Source organism: Bos indicus, chromosome 23, assembly GCF_029378745.1.
Source record: "Bos indicus isolate NIAB-ARS_2022 breed Sahiwal x Tharparkar chromosome 23, NIAB-ARS_B.indTharparkar_mat_pri_1.0, whole genome shotgun sequence".
In the NCBI taxonomy this organism is placed as follows: Eukaryota; Metazoa; Chordata; class Mammalia; order Artiodactyla; family Bovidae; genus Bos; species Bos indicus.
Window position 1 is genome coordinate 52,307,830 of NC_091782.1, and position 19,145 is coordinate 52,326,974.

General features: G+C 53.3%; 1 long non-coding RNA gene across 1 annotated transcript; it reads left to right on the forward strand.

Moving 5' to 3' along the window:
• The first annotated feature begins 13,727 nt into the window (after positions 1-13,727).
• Positions 13,728-17,875, forward strand: LOC109577421 (uncharacterized). The gene is made up of 3 exons (XR_002183540.2): positions 13,728-13,890; positions 14,525-14,808; positions 15,427-17,875. It is a non-coding gene; the product is annotated as an uncharacterized lncRNA (long non-coding RNA).
• The last annotated feature ends 1,270 nt before the right edge of the window (positions 17,876-19,145 follow it).

The following is a 19,145-nucleotide window of genomic DNA, read 5'->3' on the forward strand; positions in this document are numbered from 1 at the left end:
CCTGGTGTTCCCACAGAGGAGGCCTTTAGCTTTCCAGCAGCACCTGGAGCCCAGCAGCCTCCAGCTTCCTTCAAGGCTGGGAAACATCTCTGAATACAATTACCTGCATTCTGCTGAGCAGGGAAAGGTCACATACAGTTGGACTGTGAATTCAGCATAACACCTTTTTAATGATGAGGATAAAGCAGACCGCACCTCAGGGAACAGGAGAAGCCTGCAAACTTCAGCATCAGGTTACTGTTGCTGTTGTTCTGTCGTTAAGTCGTGTCCAACTCTGTGCAGCCCCATGGATTGTAGCCCACCAGGCTCCTCTGTCCAAGGGATTCTCCAGGCAAGAAAACTGGAGTGGGCTGCCATTTCCTTCTCCAGGGGATCTTCCTGACACAAGGATCAAATCCACATCTTCTGCATTGGCAGGAGAATTCTTTACCACTGAGGCACCAGGGAAGCCTACCATGGATATTAGATCCCACAAAAATATAGTAGTTAGAGCATAATAAGAGGAGATGAGCTTTCTTAAGACCCAAGAAGAGGAGATGGGTTTAGAAATTTGCATGTGTCTTCTTCTCTAGGCCAGTTAACGCTGATGGAGGGGTTTGTGCAGGAGAACAGACTGGACATACCAGTGGCGATGGCGACGCAGCCTCTGGAGTCCTGCTGACAGGGTGGGGGTCCCGACTGCACTCCTTACCAACTGGATGACATTTGAAATTACGTACTTTCTCTGTGACCCACATTCCCCTGTTAAGTGGGCATATCAGTCATGTTACACAACGGTAGTGTTATGAGAAGTAAATGATGCCGTTTCTGGCAAGCACAGTACTGGGTTTTATCAACTATGATGGAAGCAGAGTCCTTCCCATTCTCCCAGGTCCTTCTTCTCGCCCGGGTTATGTTTCAGAAGACAGCCATGCCACGTCTCCCCTCCTAAATGCTCTTTTGCACTCTGACTACATTGCTAATTATTGCAGAAAACCAAATCGCCCTTTCTAAGCATTGTTTAGAAAAGCTACTCTCACTCCAACTTGGGATGCCAGGAAAACACTCATCCTGGTGCAGCGTTGGCAATAAATCCAGGACTCCCCCCACCCGCTGCCCTCCAGGAACTCGGAGTTGGGGTGAGAGGGGGAGGGGGCGGCCAGGTGTCCTAGGAATTGCCAAGAGGGGAGCGAATTTGCACGCACATCTGTTCCCAGGCAGTAAGAATTTGTCCCAAGTGCCTCCAGAGGATTGGGGAAGTCAGCTGAAGTAAGCTTGGTAACAAAATGTAGGGTAGAAAAGCCACAGCACGAAAAATTCTGCTGCATATAGCTTAGAGGTGGTGTCTGACAGTCCAGGAGGACCGTGTCCTGAGCGACACAGCTCATTTCTAACAATGGCCACAGTGCATCCCAGGAAGTGATGACTGCAGGTGTGAAAGGTGAAACCACCTTACTCTGTATTAGTAAAGCCAGCCTTGCCCTGGGTGCTCCCTAGACAAGCCAGGGCCTTGACTTGATCACCCTGCCTGCCTGCCTGGGCACGACCCCACCTTGACCATGCCAACCTCCACCCGAGACGCAGTGGAACCGCTGAGCTGGCTCTGTTGGACTGATGGTGCCTACTACCTAGTTAGAAACACATTCTTATAAATGTTAGCTTCTGAAGGCCATGTGTTACCAGCAGAATCTGCACTGAGATTTTCAGTGGCCATTCCTAACTCAAGAGCCATGGATTGGAAGAGCCATGTAGAGGCAGTTGCCAAGAGCAACCGGGTGAGGCTGGGAGAGGAGCTGGCTGCAGCTCTCTACCGGCCGCAGAGAGCAGTTCAGTATTAAGCACTTTAAAAGAAACTGCAGATGGGGCTTCCCTGGTGGTTGCAGTGGTTAAGAATCTGCCTACCGATGCAGGAGACGTGGGTTCGATCTCTGGTCCAGGAAGACCCCACGTGCTGTGGGGTAACGAAGCCCATGGGCCACAACCACTGAGCCCGAGCTCTAGAGCCCGGGAGTCGAACGACTCAGCCCGGAGCCACAGCTGCTGAAGCCCGTGCGCCCTGGAGCCCGTGCTTCGCAACACGAGACACCACCGCGGTGAGAAGCTCGCGCACCACAACTCCAGAGTAGCCCCTGCTCCCCGCAACTACAGAAAAAGCCTCGCAGCTACGAAGACCCAGCACAGCCAAAAACAAATAAGTAAATAAAAATTTTAAAACAGAATGATTAGATACTGCATTTACAAAGAGCAGCTGCAGAGCAAGAAAATATGCACAGCGGGCAAGGCAACTATTGACAATACAGGGTGATGGACAGTAAAGACGTTTATTTCCTGCTGAGTCATCCACAGCCAACCCTGAACACGGTGCCCCGTGCTCACCGGCCAGTGAGGAAGATCTGGATTACTCACAGGACTTCTTCCTAATCACCGGGGCTTTCCATCCAGAAGACGCGTGCTGGGACGGCTCTGATCCGAACACCAGCTCTGTGCCAGGCCCGGTCACTCCCTCCTCGTGAGATGGAGAGGAAACCAGCCCTCGCATGAACCGAGTCCTGAGCAAGCTGCCTGGAGGAGGAAGTCCGCGTCTCCCAAGACAAAGAGTGCTCCACCACGGCCAGTCTTCATCCGGATGAACAAGTACCTACTGCACGGAACAAACCCTTGGCATCAGCGCGAAGCAGCTGCACTTGGTTTAGTCCCCTAATGAGCAGATGCTTTTCCCACACGACTAAGCGGCCTGAGTCTCTCAGTCGTGTCTGTCCATGGGATTTCCTGGCAAGAACACTGGAGTGGGTTGCCATTTCCTCCTCCAGGGAATCTTCCCAACCTTGGAATTGAACCCAAGTCTCCCGTGTCTCTTGCATTTCAGGCGGACATTTTACCCGCTGAGCCATCAGGGAAGCCAGCATGGCTAGAGGGTTCGTCAAAACGTACTTCCTGGATAAAGAGCAGCACACACTCCAAAACCCTTTCTTCCCAGTCATAACATGTTGAAACAAACGCAATTGCCCCTCTTCACCATCACATGCAATGTTCACAGTTAATGAATCTTAAACTATTTTTAAAGGAACGAATAAGAGAAGGAGACATCTGAAGAAAATCCCAGAGTACTTAACAATAACCAGGTGATAAGAAGGGGGAGAGGGAAGTGAATGCATATTCAAATTCTTGGCAATGTGAAGGCTGGCGGTTATGAACAATGTCCAATTCTTCACTTTGATAGAAGAGTGCAGGATAAAATATGTTTGTAATAATTTCAGGGTAACCACTATTGGGATAACATTTAGATGCGATTTTTCATACTCCTGGAGGAGAAAAGAAGACATAAAATGATCAAACAACGAAGAAGCAGGAAAGGCGAAAGAAAGGCAGTGACGAGAAATCACAATGAACATAAAGCATAAAATAAGGCGGCAGGAGGAAGACTGAACGTACCATTAATCACAGTGTGGGGTGTGCACGGATGGAATGATTCCCCTTGCCGTGTCTCACATTTGAGAAGAAAAGAATAGATTAAGTGAAAGAGCAAAAAATCAGCCAGATGCTACTTCTAAGGCACATTCCTGCAACTAATCATAGAGGGAAGGTGGAAATAGACTCGAGCAGGAGGAGCGGCCCCGGCCGTCCAGAGGTTAAGAGGTCACCTTCCAGCGCAGGGGGTGCAGGTCTGATCCTGGTCGGGGAGCCAAGATCCCACCTGCTTCTCCACCAACAAACAAGCAAACGGGACTGAGCGAGAGTCTACCAGGAAAGTGCCAACCATGACAGACGGCCAAAGTCCTTTAAAGTCAAGATACCAAATAAGGCTCTGAGGAATTTTACTGGAGAAAGATATCATCACCAAATTGCAGCAATCATCAACATTTCCACACAGACTACATTGTGTGGAAATACTTGAAGCAAAAAAAGAAAACAATTTAGGAATTCAAGGTCATTTTCACAACTTCACAGTGAGCCCTAAAAATTTATATTTTTAAATTTAACAAACCCAGTAGAAAAAGAACATGACTAGAGTATTCGAATTACAGAACAGGCTTTATTTAACACATGTACTATTTTTGTATAAAACAAAATCTTTTTAACGTGTCCATGGACTGTTTGCAGAAACTGCTTGGCGAGTCTCCTGGTGACCTACTGGTCAGGATTCCAGGCTGTCACTGTGGTGGCCTGGGTTTAGTCTCTGGATGGGGCGCTGAGGGTGACGTGACCAAGAGAAGAAAAGAGATTATAGACTGTGCCATAAAGCGAATCCTGGCAGACGCATATTCTGTCCCCTTTTCCAAAATCCACTCAGGACCTCAGAATGTCACTGTGATGGGACACAGAACCTTTAAGAGTTCAAGTTCAATGAGTAGGTCAGGGTGGTTTTTAACCCGTTCTGACTGGTGTCCTTAGAAGAGGAGGTTCAGACACCACCTCCAGAGGGACGGCTGTGGGAGGACACAGAGGCCTCGGAGAAGCCAGCCCTGTGACACCCCGACCTTGGACGTCGGGCGCCACGGCGGCGTCCTAGGCCGTGTGAGCCTCTCCCCAAACCCGCGGGGCCGCTGGGAGGCGCGTGTGGTTCTCACAGCTCCGCCCCACAGAGAGCCAGCCCTCCCCAGCACCCGGGCGGGTGCCCGGACGCGAGGCCTGACAACAGAGGAGAGCGGCGTGTGTGGGGCTCACCGCGCCGGCGCTCTGCTCACTGCGCCCACGGGCCATTCCAGGGGCTTCCCGTGGATGGTTTCTCTGCGTGCGCTTTCAGAGCCTAGTCTCCACCTCAGCCGCCACTCGACGGCGGCCAGGGCATCGAGCTTGGAGCGGACAGAGAGATGCACACAAAGGTCCCCCCGAAACAGAAGTACGCGTCAACATGCGTGTGCCGCGTGTGCATTGTCGGCGCTCCCAGCCCCACAGCCCGGCCCTGCTACCCGGAGGCGCCTCCCCTCCCCCACCCCCAAATTGACACCCAGCAGCTGAAGAAGCAAGCGTCGCTGAGTACAAGGGCCTTGGTCCTCCTGCTGGCAGCCCTACCGGAGAGCCCACTGGACGGGGTCCACCTGGCGATGCACAGCGCTGACCCCTGAGGACCACCTGCGAGCTGTGGCCCCCTCCCCAGGATGCTCACCGACTGCCAGAGTGGGACAGGGAGGGGAGGGGATGAGAGAGGGACCGGAGCCCAGGAGGGAAGCGATGGCGTGCTGGACTGCAGATCCTGCCTACAAGGGCAGGACAGCTCAGCCAGGGGACTGGCCTGCGAGAGGCTCTTCCGATGGTTCTCTTCCCCCCGGGTTCTCTCACTGGCACAGAAGAGGCACCTCTGCTCTCCCACCCACGAGGGCCATGCCTTGAGCTCAGTGGTGAGACGGGTCTGATGTAGGAGGGGAGGGGGACCAGGGGAGAGGGGACCCCAGGGGTCAGAAGAGAGGTCTCACTTCTCTTTCTCCATCTTGGCTTCGGCCCAGAGAGGAAGGCAGGCCTTGGGTCCAGGCAGCAGCCCAGAGCATGGTGGGCTTTGGCTCCTGCTGCCCTCTCAGTCTCCGGAAAGCGCTCAGGGCCTAGCTGCCACTGCCAACCTCGGGGAGGCCACATCTGCACGTGGACAGCCGGGCACGGCAGAGGTGGCCCTGGGCGGTCCAGTGTCAGAGAGCCATGGACACTGTAGGCCAGACCCCCCAGGCCAGCTGCGGGCTGGTCACAGCCGTGTACAATGACCCACTGCAGAGCCCAGCTGCGCGGCTGAGAGCCCAGGTGCAGAGAGAGCTCTGGGTCTGCAGACCTGGGCGCAGGCGGGGCTCCTCTGCCAGGCGGGCACCAGCGGGAGACCAGACGAGCCCGACCCCACGACAGTGTCCCCCGAGGGCAGCCACAGGCGGGGCGTGGGACGGCCCCCCGGCAGATGACACGGTCTGGGAGTGCCAGGTCAACGCCAGCATCGCTGGTGCCCCCACCTTCCACCCGTTAGACAAGAGGAGAGGCAGGAAGCGGGAGGGGAGCGTTTGCCCAGAAAAGGAGAATTATCCCAAGAAATTGTTTACATTTTAGGTCAAAATCTGAATCACAGTGGACATGAATTTACACTTTTTAATTAAAAAATATAGCATAATTAAAAATGTTTCCCCTGATAACCAGTGGGCAGGGCTCAGAAGGAAGACCGAATTAGATGTAGATAAAGCCAAGAACCTAATTTTCTCAGTGCCGCGGAGTTGCAGTATGATGCCCAGGCCTTTCCCTCCGGCAAGCAGGCCAGGTCCCAGGGAACAAAGGCCCAAGGGCTGTGGGCTGAGGGCTGTTTTCCTCCCTACTTTGAATACCTTGTTCTCTTTTTTAAAAGTCGTTTTATTTTATATTGAAGATAGATGGTTAGACGGCATTACCAACTTAACGGACATGAATTTGAGCAAACTCCTAGGAGACTGTGCGGGATGGGGAGCCTGGCGGCTGTAGTCCACCGGGCCACAGAGAGCTGGACACAACTTAGCGACTGAATAACAACATATCCGATTAACGCTGTGATATGTTCAGGTGAACAGTGAAAGAACTCAAACGTGTATGCGTATATCCAATCTCCCCCAGATTCCCCTCCCATCTAGGCTGCCGCATAGCATTGAGCAGAGTTCCATGCTCTGTACATGGTTACTCGTTGGGAAAATAGCAATTGTACACCATATACTCTTAAAATCACTGTTCAGATCCGGAGAGCCGTAAAAAAAACCCTGACGGAGGCTTGGGTAGGCGGGCTCACACGCTTCCCTCCTTGCACACTTCCTGAGGCCTCACCAGTGCGCCCTTCCACCGGCCTGTGATCACCAACCAAAGTCCAGTTTCCAGCTTTTTTCTCATTGATCAGTTAGACGAGAGACTGAAATTTCCGTTTTCCTCTCTTTATTCTTAAACTTTAATGTCTCCTTACTTTGAAAGTTTAAAAGTTTCTTTGAAAGTTCCTTTTGCACAAGAAACATCGGTTTTCCACGGCATTTCCTGCCGTCTATCAGCCGTCTTCACCGGCAGCTGGTAACCGCGGAAAAAGCAGGGGAGTGTATTCCTGGCAGGAGGAGAAGGGGACGCAGAGGATGAGATGGCTGGATGGCATCACCGACTCGATGGACATGGGTTTGGGTAAACTCCGGGAGTTGGTGATGGACAGGAGGCCCGGCGTGCTGCCGTCCACGGGGTCGCAGAGAGTCGGACACGACTGAGCCACTGAACGGAGCTGATTCCTGTGTTGGCTCTACCCTTTTTTGCCCCTGGCAGTTGTTTATGGGGGAGAAAGCTTATTTAAAAGGTATTAGGGTAAAGGATGCAAATGAACAAGCGGGCCTCCCAGGCTCCCTGCCGCCCCACCTCCTGTCCTGGGTTTGGGCTGTGAGCCTGTGCCCTGCCCACTCTGGGGCTCCCCAGGAATCATGCAAGTCCGAGTGAGGAGGCTTCACGCCCCACCCTGACCTTGGGTTCCAGAGGCCACTTGCTGAGAGGAAGGGAGACCAGCTGCTGCGGGACCTTGCCTTCTGCGCCCTTGCAGTCCTGAGTGCCCGCGCCCCGCCAGCGCCAGGCTTGCCACATCCTCAGTGCTGCCCTAGGGCTGGGGCCCTTGGCACACCCTCAGGTGGGGTCCTGAGGACCCTCTGGAATGGGGGGCTCCCCACCCTTGTCTGGAACCTCACGGACACCTCTGAGGACCATGGCATCCCCTGGCTGTTTTGGGTGGAGCTTTGGGATGATTCCACCTATGTCTGACTGCCTCACTGATTCATTCATTCATTCACCTAGCACTCTGAACCCTTTATTCATTCAGCACATTTATGGAATCCCCAAGACTTCCTTGATGGCTTAGCGGGTAAAGAATCTGCCTGTCAGTACAGGAAATGTGGGTTCAATCCCTGGGTCGGGAAGATCCTCTGGATGAGGAAGTAGCAACCCACTCCAGTATTCTTGCCTGGGAAACCCCATGGACAGAGGAGCCTGGTGGGCTACAGTCCACGGGGCCGCAGAGAGTCAGACATGACTGAGCACACACACGCACACACTCACACATCACACACCAAGGTGCCCCCCTGGATATTGTTCTCTGCCCTCCGTAGATACTGCTCCAAGGCCAAGGCTTAGACGTTAGGAAGAAGGTGGGACATAGAAAAATATAAAACAACACATTTCCTCAAAGAGGCCAGAGAAGGGTTGTACTGTAAAAGTCTGTATACACCCTGTAGAGAGAATGAGGAGCATTCTTCCTGCTCCTGCCTTTGAAAAAGGACCGCAAAGGAGTGAGGACCAAGACTCCTGGTTAGGACAAAGTCGTGCAGGCCAACCCTGTGGTCCAGGTGGTGAGAGCAAGTTTCCCCGCGGCTGGGGAGGACACGGGTGCTCTGGAGCCCTGGGGCACCCAAAGTGGGTGTCTCCAGCAGTCTCCCGGGTCTGACAAGTATCAGCCTCCACGGTGACAAGGGGTGCTCAGGAACCTGCCTTTTTACAACAGCTGTGAACACTTCACTTTGAAAATAAAGAAAAGGTGATTGTCACGACCCCTGAGCTCTAGTCTGGATCTGGTGCTGATACTGCAGCCAGCTGCCCTGACGCTAGCGTGCTCCCCACCCTGGAGCAGGGATGATGGTAACAGCAGCTAACTGTGTGGGATTCCCCCCGTGTGCTAGTCTCAACTTTCCGAGCTAGAAGCCACTGCTGCTCCCGTTAGACAGGAGGAGCCCGAGGCACAGAGAGGTGCGTTATCTTGCCGACGGTCCCACGGCAGGGCCAGGATTCTAACCCAGACGGATCGTGTGCCTCTAAGAAGGAAAAAGGGCACTCAGTCACCAGCTTCGGGCCCCTCTAAGATGCTCATGGGCCCCCGTGACCTGTGAGGTTGGGTTAATGGTAGAATAACAGCGCTACTCTGCGAGCCTGACCAAAGACTTCAGGATAGTTCTTGAGCTCACCTCCCAGATTTGCACGGAGGGACCGACTGGGTTGCAGCCATGGGAACCCTGGTGGCTGCCAGTAAGACGCGCACCTTATGAAGAGGGCGAACAGGGCACAATGAGCGTTAACGCACCTCCCATAAGCCAACTGCCTCCATAAGGCCTTTTGCAACGAGGAGGGTTCAGAGCAGTTGGTACAAAGCCTAGTTACTCCGAACTGAAACAAAATGAAGACTGTAAATTTTAGATCACCAAATAATGCTGACTGCTGGTAGAATTGGGGCCTGCCAGGGCAGAAGGTCATAAGCCCACAAAGTTCATGGCCACGGAGAGGAATGCAGGGCCAAGAGGGCTGTCTGTGGGCCTCTGCCAGCCTCCTGTGCCTGCAAACATTGGAGATGAAATGAGTTGCCTCTCGATGCTCCTAGCCTGTGGCCGCTCCAGAGCCAGGCTGACGTTCAGGTCGTGCCATGGGAAGAACTGACTCCCAGGCTTCAGAGTCTAACCTTTCTCAACTGAATCCCCCGAAGACAGAGCCCCCACCTGGGTCGCCTCCAGGAACTGCCCATCACTAAAGAAAGCAGTGTTGGCTGAGTTCACACCACGTCCTGGGGCGGCTGTGTGCCACAGCTGGTCTCACCAACAGCTACCGAGGACCGTGGGCTCCGGAGTCCCAGTGGGAACTCAGCATCCTGCAATAACAGACACTCCTCACCACACCCCGCCAGACTCTTCGGACTGTAGCTCTCTTTGTGACCCCAGGGACTGTAGCCCTCGGGGCTCCTCTGTCCATGGGATTTCCCAGGCAAGAATAATGGAGGGGGTTGCCATTCCCTTCTCTAGGGTATCACCCTTACCCAAGGCTCAAACCCAGGTCTCCTGCATCACAGGCAGATTCTTCACCATCTGAGCCACCAGGGAAGCTTGTCAAGTCCAGCACTTTTCATAAAGACACAGGACAGTTTTGGCAGAAGTCAGACCTCCCATCATCCCTGTGTAACTCGGCTGGTGGCCTTCCACCGGGGACAACCTGTGGACGGCCAGTGATAGAAGCAGCCCAAACAGAGGCGTCCTTGGAGGACAGAGGCCTGGGACTCAGATACGCTTGCAAGACAAACCACCGTGGTGTTAAGACTCTACAGCAGCCATCCTTCAGTGAATTTCCCTGGCAAAAAAAAAATCTCCATTTAGAATTGCCTTTGAAATTTACTTGGAATATTGGCAGTGCTATGAAACCATCATCCTTTGAATATGAATTAATTCACTGATCCAGGTCAGTTCTGCAAGTGTGGACTGCACACCCGCACGTTCGGGAGGGAACGCGGGGGCGGGGCGCGGGGGAGTGTGGAGGGCGGGGCCAGAGAGGCAGCTCTCCTGGTAGAGCGGTGGGGACGAGGCTGGTGGGTGTGGCCGGTGGGTGTGGTTGGCGGAGGGCGTGGCCAGGAGGAGAGGGCCGGAGTTAAAAGCCACAAAGCTATTTCCTTAGAAAACGCAGTATTATCAGTCTTATGGACTCTGTGGGAGAGGGAGAGGGTGGGGAGATTTGGGAGAATGGCATTGAAACATGTGAAATATCATGTATGAAACGAGTCGCCAGTCCAGGTTCGATGCACGATACTGGATGCTTGGGGCTGGTGCACTGGGACGACCCAGAGGGAGGGTATGGGGAGGGAGGAGGGAGGAGGGTTCAGGATGGGGAACACAGGTATACCTGTGGCGGATTCATTTCGATATTTGGCAAAACTAATACAATATTGTAAAGTTTAAAAATAAAATAAAATTTAAAAAAATTAAAAAAGAAAAAAAACGCCATATTAAAATGAGAGACGTTCAAACCACGTTGTCAAACAGCCTATTCCCTGCCTGAGGGTTCCTGCTCCCCTGGCTTTGGGTGGGTGCCCACCATCTTCCCTGGGTCGGGAAGATCCCCTGGAGAAGGAAAAAGCAACCTACTCCAGGATCCTTGCCTGGGGAATCCCATGGGCAGAGGAGCCTGGAGGGCTACAGTCCACAGGGTCACAGAGAGTCAGACGCGACTGAGCACACACCTAAGCACGGAGCACAGGCCGTGCAGCCCACAGGGGGACGTGACGGCCGAGACCTTCCCATCCCAGGAGGGCCATCTGCCGCCCAGCTGTTGGAACATGCAGTCCTTGGGTGGACGTTGGCCATGTTTGTGCCTCGGTTTCCCCATGGCCGGGCCAAAGAGGAGGACACCCCACTTTCTGCTGTGTCATCAGGCCACGTAAGGGTACGATGGAGGGGTGTCAGGTGAGGGCTCTGGGCTCAGAGGTTTGCTGTGATGAATAAATCACGGCGAGTATAGATGCCCTGACGGATGATGGCTGAGCTCCCAGCACTCACCGAACCGCTTTAAAAAAAATTCCTCCCAGCGAAGGTCATATTTATTTATTTATTTAAGTTAATCTGTTTCTTTTATGTTTTTTAAAATATTGCTGCTAGAAGATTTAAAAGTACAGTTATAGCTGATTATTTTTATTGGACAGTGCTGGCCTAGATGATTCCAGTTGTTTTTAAACTTTATTTTGTATTGGGATATACCAGAGTCGGACATGACTGAGCACGCAAGCATCGCACGCACAGCCGATTATCAATGCTGTGATAGTTTCAGGTATACAACGAGGGGACTCAGCCATACATGTCCATGTATCCATTTCCCCCCAAACTCCCTCCCAGACAGACTGCCACAAAATATTCAACAGAGTTCCCTGTGCTGTTCTGTAGGTCAAAGGCCATATGTAGTATGAGCAAAAGATAAAACTTACAGTAAAATGGGGACACGTGAAGACAACTTCATCAGCATAAACAAAACAGTTTACACAAGTAGAAAAACCCGGTGACCTCAGAGCCTGCTGTAGACACGGCCCGAGGCAGCACGGCAGGCCCCGATGACCGAGCAAGTGGACTGGCCCGGCTCTCTGTCTCACAAAGGCTCCTGCACATGGCGAGATCTGTAATCTCATAACTCTCATTCTGGCCGCCAGGCGCGAACGCCGTTCCCCTGCCCTCTCCCTGGAGGCAGGCAAGCTGAGACTTTCCAAGTTCCAGTCTCATTCCATGCAATATTTACATAAGAAAGGAGCACACTGACTCTGAGTTACCTTCCAGCTTAAGCATTCTAAAACTCCTGTCTTAAAGCTTGTAGCTTTCACTCGCAATCACCTGTCAGCCTCACAGCCGGTTCTCCTTTCATTTCCATCTTAAAGATGAGGAAACCATGGCACAGAGAGGTCAGGGGAGCCGAGAGGAGGCCACACAGCGTGTAAATAGTAGGAAAATTCAAACCTGTGTCTGAGTCCAGGATCTAAATTCTTGGCTATTATGCTGAATACTGGCTATGATGGTTCATCTGATCTGTCAACTTGACTGGGTCACAAGTCGCACCGGTATCTGGTTAAATGTTATTCTCAGTGTTTCTGTGAAGGTGTCTCCAGAAGAGGCTGGCATTTGAATCCATAAACTGAGTGGAGAAGGTAGTCCTCCCAGCGTGGGTGGGCCTCATGCAAAACTTTGGAGGCCTGAAGAGAAAAACGGGGTGGGAGGAGGAGGAAGGGGCGTTCTCCCCCTCTCTGCCGACTGTTGAGCTGGGACGCGCACCGTCTCCTGTGCTGGGACTTGGAACGGGACTCACAGCACTTGTATCTCCCATTCTTAGGCCTTTGAGTTTATAGCGCTTCTCTGTCTCCATCATCAGATGAGCTATTTTTTTTCATAATAAATCACTCTATAGATGATAGAACAAAAGAAGGAAGGAAAGAGAAAGAAAGGAAGGAAGAAAAGAAAGAGGGAAGGAGGGAGGGAGATAGAGAAAGAGGTATAGAGAAAATAGATACAGGTGTAGATTGTATAAAGATACAGACATAGATATAGATGTTGAAGCCGAAACTCTAATACTCTGGTCACCTCATGCGAAGAGTCGACTCATTGGAAAAGACCCTGATGCTGAGAAAGATCGAGGGCAGGAGGAGAAGGGGACGACAGAGGATGAGATGGCTGGATGGCATCATGGACTCAATGGACGTGAGTTTGAGTGAACTCCGGGAGTTGGTGATGGACAGGGAGGCCTGGCGTGCTGCAGTCCATGGGGTCTCAAGGAGTTGGACAGGACTTAGCGACTGAGAACCAGCAACAACATAGACATTGACAAGTAGATCTGTAGACCCTATTGGTTCTGCTTCCCCAGAGACTCCTACTCCGCTGCCTCTCCAGCAAAAACCATCCCTGGCGGTCCTGTCCTCTTTGCCATGCCCCTAGGATAAGGGTGAGGGGACTGGAAGTCTGAGTGACGGTGTCTTCATCCACGTACCCCATCAACATCGTTGCTATTATTATCGTATTAGCTGCTATTATATCAAACATCAGTTTAACATAAGTTCACTATTAAAATGAGATGGCCTTACAGAATTTCCCTTCCCAATTTTCAATACAAATAAGGAAAAAAAATTTAAACTGGCAAAAAAAATAGGATTTCCCAACAGCCACCAAGGAGGAAAGAATATAACCCGAAAAAGTGCATTTAAAAACCGGAAACGAAGGGCAGGGGAAGATTCCAGGACAGAGTCCAGGGCACGGCCAGTCTTCGAGGCCCAGAAGCCACAGGGAGGGTCCCCCCAGCTGAGATGGGGGCTGTCTCTCTCCCTGACTGAGTGGGTGGAATCAGTTATGAGAAGGGGTAACAGACTGAGGCGGTGGGCGAGGGCCGGCCGCAGTCAGACTGCCCGAGGGGAAGGCCCTGAATCCCGGAGCGTTTCCTGCGGGAGGTGGGTGCACCTGCTGTGAGGCGGAGCAGGTCCTGGTTGATGAAACAAAGTCCAGATTGCGCGACTGTAAACCCCGCTCAGGCCAAGTCCTTCCCTCCGCCAGGGCCGTACTCTAAGTCACCAGCAAAACAGACTCTCAGCTGCTTGCAGAGAAAACAGCCCGGTCTCAAGGACGGAAGGAGCCATGTCAAGTTACCTCTCATTCAGAGCAGAGTGTTTGGAAGGAGCTCCTTAAGCAGGTGTCAGATGAAAAGAAAGGAGTGAGCAGCCAAGCAAGCATCCAGCACAGTGGGGGTGGGGGGAGGGCGCGTGGGAGGAGGGTGGGAAGGAAGCTGGGAAGCGGGACGGACTAGGGAGGGGGGAGGGGGAAGAGAGGGGGAGGGTAAGGGCCGGGGAGTGGGGAGGAGGGCCAGACCGCACCAAGAGTCCGAAGCTGAGCGGAAGTAACCGCTGAGAAAGGGAGCGTGTGTGACCAAAGGCACAGGTAGTGAAGAGTGAGTCTGTTTAAAGATAAAGCGCAGGCCACACATCTTCAGGGACCACTGTCACCAAGCAGACTGTGATTAACATAAAGCTGGACAGTGCATGACCGCACGGGTCGGCCGGGGCTGCTGTAACAAAGCACCCCAAACGGGGGGTGCCAGAGAGGTCTCCTCTCCCAGATCTGGAAGCTGAAGCCCACAGCCAGGGTGATGGCAGGGTGGGCTCCTTCCGGGAGCTCGCAGGGGGAACTGCTCCAGGCCCTCTCCCAGCTTTCAGGGTGTCCTTCTGGGAGCTCGCAGGGGGAACTGCTCCAGGCCCTCTCCCAGCTTTCAGGGTGTTCCAAGGCTTTAACCGCCCCACTGAGCCTCAGTCTCTGTGTGTCTGTGTCAGAGTGTCCGTCTCCCTGGAAGGACAGCGATCCCTGTCACCAGTATGGCCTCTTTCTAACCTGATCACACCTGCGAAGACCCTGTCTCAGAGGGCCCATAGTCACAGGGCCCACGGTAGGAACACACCTTGGGGGAAACTCCATTCAAGCAGCAGTAGAACCACAACAAGGTGAAGAGGAAGCAGGGAGGAAATGGAAGCGGCACGAGGACCCCGATATCCTCGTCTTCACTCGGAAGAGACAGCTGATCTGTTCTCAAGTGGAGACGGGCAGTATCGACGTGGGGGTGAGTGTACGCTTATGTGCGTGTGTAAAATCCCAGCCCACTCGCTTCTCTGTAGGGCTTCCCAGGTGGTAAAGAATCCGTCTGCCAGTGCAGGAGACGCGTGTTCAGTGCCCGGGTGGGGAAGATGCCCTGGAGGAGGGCATGGCAGCCCACTCCAGTGTTCTTGCCTGGAGAATCCCATGCACAGAGGAGCCTGGTGGGCTACAGTCCATGGGGTCGCACAGAGTCAGACGCGACTGAGTGACTAAATAACAATAACTCATTTTTCTGTAGTCTCTTACACTAAGAGGAATAATCACTTTTGTGGTAAAGAGACACTTGTCTCAAGAGTATAAAGTATAAAAATAGAGACACTTTATTTTTATCCTTTTATAAAATAAGTCAATGTTCAATGTAAAGATTCCTATTCTTTTAAAGACCCTGGTGACTACTTACAAGGTTGTTCCTTAAGCAATTCTGATACTAACTTCCTCCCTGACAACCACCAGCACCATCAGAAGTGTATGAATAAACCAAAGACCTGGTTATATTGAAAGTCCTGGCAGATAGCGGCATGCCCACTACATAGCTGCTGCTTAATGTTGGCTAAATTGGATTATTTTGTTTCTAATTGCACAGGGTTGTACCAGATAACATACAACCAAGCTGGAGCTGATAAGCCCTCTGGAATCCTGCACCACAGGAGGTGCAGGGTGTCCAGTTTTCAAGGACTACATCTTTTGTTTCTCTTTCACACCCAGCAGCCTGACTCTGGGAGGTTATTTCCAGACAAAGCTGAGGGGGAGAGGGCACAGCAGCCTGCAGTTGGGCTGACCCTGTAAAGAATGGGAAGATGAGTCCCTTCTTTTTCTCTGGAGTGTATTTTACGCCCTCTGATCTAAAGTCACATTCTCCGGCTACTCAAAGATCCCATCCTTGGACCGCAGAATCTGCCGGTGGAAAGCCTGGGGCGACGCCGCCAGCTCTTGGGGCCCAGGCCCGTTCCTGCACAGGTGTTGTTACACTTGGGGCCCAGCTCCTTCCCTGCACACGCGTCGTTGCTCTGACAGACGCAGCTGCTCAGCAGTGAGCGGACGCTGGTGCAGACAGATGCCACGGGGCGTGCGGGACGTCCACACTCCATCACCCACAGAGAGTCTGACGTCCCCCGCCCCCCGGCATGGGCCCCTCCAACCTGTTGGGAGGCCGCACAGAGGACTCAGGTTTAGCCCAGACCTGGCCTCTGCCTTCACTAACAGGCCCTTGGGGAGGCAGCAGGGGCTGCATCCATCCAGCCGGAGTGGCTCCCTCCCTCCGTGTGGTCGGCATTCCGCTCAGTCCAGACCTGGGGTCTCGCAGGGGCCCCCACCGTCCAGTCCTGTCCTGACCCATCGTGGAGCCGGTCAGGGGCAGAAGCCACCCGCTGGGACGTCTGGCTCTGGGACCTTGGGCCCTGGCTGCCCAGCTGGGCTGCTCTTTAATCTGGGCTGCCAAGAGCTGGGGATAATGACCTCGTGGAACTCGGGTCTAGTCCTGGCACCAGCAGGAACCCAGATGGGCCCCATTCCCAACTGCTGGTGGTCTCTGTCACACACACACACACACACAGAGCACAGATGCACGCACACACTCCAGTTGCCTTCGGAGCACAGCACCGAGCAGTCAGCAACGCTGGACCCCACTCACCGGGACTCCGGCCCGGATGGGCCCCCGCCCCACCTCGGGCGCACCCCCCGTGCACACGGCCTCCCCCACCTCCCCCGAAAGCTCCCTGCTGTTCCTACCGGTTCCCACCTCAGCGCCTCTGGGACCGACTGAGGAACAGCATCCGTTTCCCGAGCCCCGTTTCCTTCTGTCCCTGACCTGAGCCTTCCTCTGCGCCCACAGGATGTATTTCTGTGTCCTTCCCAGAGCAGCGCTGTCTGTGTACAAACTCCCCAGAACCTCTGCCGAGGACTCCAGCTCCCTGGAGCCCTGGGCCGTGCTCTGTAAGGCCAGGAGTTATCCAGTCCCCAAGGCTGCTGCTGTTTCTCCCAGTTTTACTGTGGCCAGAGGCTGGTGGCCGGCTGGCACCTCACGAGCCCCACCCAAGCAGCACCCACTGTTGCGAGGATGCCGTGGGGAGGAGCCTGAGGACCACGTTCCAGGAGCCGCGCCAGCATCGAGCTGCAAGAACAGTACCAAGAATTCCCACATATTCTTTACCCAGTTCTCCATTGTTAACAATGACCACATTTACTTTACAACTCCTCCCGACAGTTATATGCATACTTCTATTTTTTGTATGTGTGAACAATTTTAGGGTCAGTAGCAGGACGTTCTTTTCCCCTAAATGTTCCATCGTGTGTTTTGCAAGAACAGGAGTGTTCCCTGACACACCGACAGTACGATGATCAGGTCAGGTGATTTGACCTTGAAGCAATACTGTGATCTAACCCACCGTGCGGACTCCACCCTCAGTGGTCCCCTTTCCCGGACCCACACAGGGCGGCACGGTGCCGTGGGTTAAAGGTCCTCGTCGTCTCTCTTCATCTGGAGAAGGTGGCCGTCCCTTCTTTGTCCGTAAGGACACTGAGCATCTTCAGTGCTGTTGACGGAGAGTTGACGACCCTGGCATTGGTGAAGAGGACAGGCCCCTCTCTTGGGGATGCTCTCAGTTTGACTTTGCAGACATGCCCTCTCACGGGATGAGACGTGGGATTTGCATTTTGGCGGGAGCAGCGCCTGAGAGATGTGGTCTCTGTGTATCCCCTAGGCTGTCGGTCCGACCCATCACTGCCAGCAAAGGCTTTCCTCACCTGGCCAGGTAGCGTCTGCCAGGTGTCTTTCTTTGCTTGTTTGTTCTCAGTGACAAAACCCAGGAACAGACTTGTTTCTTTAAAAATCTTTTTTTTTTTTTTTGGCCACACCGCATGGCTTGTGGGTTCTTGGTTCCCTGACCAGGCAGGGAACCCGTGCCCTTGGCGGTGAAAACACAGAGCCCCAGCCCCTAGACTGCCAGGGAAGCCCCAGATCGCTACGTGCTAAAGATGTGGGTCGTCTATGAATAAGTGCATAGGTTTAATATAATCTCCCCAAATGACCTAAAGAGTTTCCTTCCTTCACAAACAGACAAGCAGATTCACTCAAAATAAACAAGTAAGCACAGTTCAGCAAGACTCTAAAGCAGGAGAGACAAACACAGAGGCATCTGTCTCCCTGGTCTTAAAACCTTCCCAAGGCCTCGGTGATTAATACAGAATATGAATAGGCACACGGCCCACTGGAACAGCAGAGAAAGCCCAGAAATAGCCCCGCGTGCCCATGGGACATTAATATATGACAAATGGGGGCAAAAGGGGATCTTGTGGTAAACAGCGTAGGGAACAGTGGCTAGTTGTTGGGGGAAGGGAAGCGGTGACCACCCAGAGTCCATCCAGAGAGACCCCATGGCAAAGCTGTCAATGGGAAAATAAGCCCCTGCAAGTGCTGCCAGCGGGTCTGGAAGTGGGCCTGATCTATGCCCCCCGCGTCCACCACACAGAGTTCAGGCCCCTCGCTGCCTCATTCTGGGCCCTGGGCTGCTGCCCACGGGGACACCACCCGAGGCAGGCTTCTCCCAGCATGGAGCTATGGCCAGACAGGGGGGCGCGAGGAACGTGAGGGTGGGGTGCTCGCTCCTGGTCCCGCCAGACGGGGGCCCCTCTCGGGCGGCCTGGTCTACACGGCTCCCGCCCTCCAGGCTGCATGACTCCTGCCTCCCTGGGGACCCAGGGTGACGGCCTCTCTGCTGCTGCGGGGCCCCCGTTCTCGCCCTGCCCCTGGCCCCCCCAAAACTTGCCCAGGCCCTGTCACTAGTCCCTTTGTATGTAACCCCTACTTGAGTCACCAGACTGTGTGTGTCCCCTGTAATTCCTGTTGGGACTCTGAATAGAATAACCTTGGAATTGACGGACATATGGAACTATGTCTCAAAACACAGAGAGGAATAACTGCAAGCATAGGGACTCCAGGGTGGTCCAGTGGTTAAGGCTTCGCCTTCTAATGCTGAAGGTGCCCGTTCGATCCCCAGTCGGGGAGCTAAGACCCCATGATCCTCTCAGCCAAAGAGCCAAGAAACAGAAGCAATATTGTAACAGATTCAATAGGGACTTTGAAAATGGCCCACAGTTTTAAAAAACTGCAAATGTGAGCAATAGCCACTTCCATACAGAAAAGCAAACCAAAGCGCAACACAGAAGGGAAAGCACAGAGGGCAAAACCTGGGGAAAAGAATGGCACCTCATGACACAGAGAAGTGTTTTTCTCCAAAATACACAAAGAGCTCTTGGAGATGAAAGCAAGAAAGACCACAAGACCAACAGAAAAGCAGGCCGAGG